Here is a 1,948-nt window from a genome sequence, read left to right on the forward strand (position 1 = left end):
TGGTCGCCAGTTTGTTTGCGGTGAAAATTGATTGTTTCATTGCGGGATTCATTACAAACTTCAGACGTTTACAACGAATACATAAATCAGTCTTTTTATAAGACTTTTACACAATGAAAATAAAGAAAATTACAATTCTCTTCAAACAAACGCAACGAGTGTTTATCGCCCGCTGCTTGCGTGGGATCTTGGCCTGTGACGGGGACGCGTTAGTCCGTGGACCACCAAACGATTAATATTTGGACAGAGTTTCGTCTATCCGCGAAGGGATTGAGAAACTGTAGCTCTTATCTCGGCGAAGCGAGATAATCACTCTTCTTAAGATTACCACAACGGGATAATCCTAAGGAACGAACTGGGCCGCAGATCTAACTCCTCCTCCTCTCTGAAATCTATGCACTTTAAGTCTTCAATCCGGCAGGACTTCGCCGAGGCACGAGAATTCCCCTCTCTGTAAAAATGAGGCTCCAGGGGCTGTATTTATAGGCTTGAGGGGGTTCCGGGCTGTTAAAACCGCGTAACGGATAGATCTGGGGTTGGAGACACCCTTGGGTGTCTCAACCTGGGCCTAGACACCCTTGGGTGTCTCGGCCTTGGCCGAGACACCTTAGGGTGTCTCGTTTGGGCCGAGACACCTCGGGTGCCCCAGTTCAGCCTGAGACACTCCGTTATGCCTGTTTGTTCGTTTTCGCCGTAACTTCTTCATTTGAACTCGGATTTGAACGATTCAAAGTGTATTGGAAAGCCGATGAGGAGTTCTATAAGCTCTAATGATTAGATCATTTATGGAATAAATGAGACACGAAGGGTATTTCGCCGTTTGTGAACGACACGAGGTTCCCGATCAGTTCGTGTCTTCGTCATTCTGAAATTCCGTTATTTTACATAATTCGTCGATTCACTTCAAGTGTTCGTCGACATCAATCAAGCTTTTGTGACTTGGATAGTAACGTTCATCGTCTTCTCTTAGCTTTGAGCTGTTCGTGGAGACCTATAGGCAAATTTTGATGCCTACAGATACCCCCCTCCAAAGCATTCAAGACTCGTTTCTTTTATAGAAGAGGCTGGAATACTTTGGATATGATTGGTCCAGCCTTTGATCGGTGTACAGGACCTGTGATTAGCTTCAATTCTTGACTTCTTCGATTTTCAATCCATTCGATGCTTTGACGAATAGCTGAAGTCCTTCCGACGCTGCGTTTATCGTCTGGCCGTCGTCGGAGTTTCGAGTCTAAAACTGATGAGTTGAGTTTGGCTCGTGTCATTGAGTTGACTTAGAACTGACTATCTCCGTCACATCGTGCTAACTCAGGGTTTCAGATCGTTATTCGTTAACTTTTGGTCGCAACGCGTTGACTAACGTTGACCTAGGGTTACGCGCTGACCGGCGTTGACCTAGGATTTCAGATCACTTGACGTTGACACAGTTTATACTCGTACGTTTGCTGGAGCATACACAGTTTAAGCTCTTAAGGTATTGATGCACGGTGATCCCAAATGTTGGTGCTGCAGGACCAACCATGAAAGCTGATTCATTTGTGTGTATGGATCTTATCCTGAAGTTATTGGATGCTGAAGTCACGAGACCAACTAATAAAGTTGGTGCTTCAATGACTCGCATTTATAGAATTTTTGGCAAATTCTCAGCCATCAACAGGTTTGATTAGCCTTTAGCGACTACCGTTTGAGTCGGGCTAGCATGCAGATTGTTTAGATCCGTTCTGCACATAACATTGTGCTAAAAGAGTTAACTCTTTTAGTGCTACGACATTGAATATGTAGACTTTGTCTTTCTCATGGGAATAGACTACCCGGCAACGTGTGTTAGACGTAGACTTAGGATTTTTGGCAAATCCTCAGCCATAAACGGATTTGATGTGCCTTTACCGACTACCGTTTGAGTCGGGCTAGCAAGCGGATTGTTTAAATCCGTTCTGTATTTGACGTT

Source organism: Asparagus officinalis, chromosome 4 (genome assembly GCF_001876935.1).
Source record: "Asparagus officinalis chromosome 4, Aspof.V1, whole genome shotgun sequence".
Lineage (NCBI taxonomy): Eukaryota > Viridiplantae > Streptophyta > Magnoliopsida > Asparagales > Asparagaceae > Asparagus > Asparagus officinalis.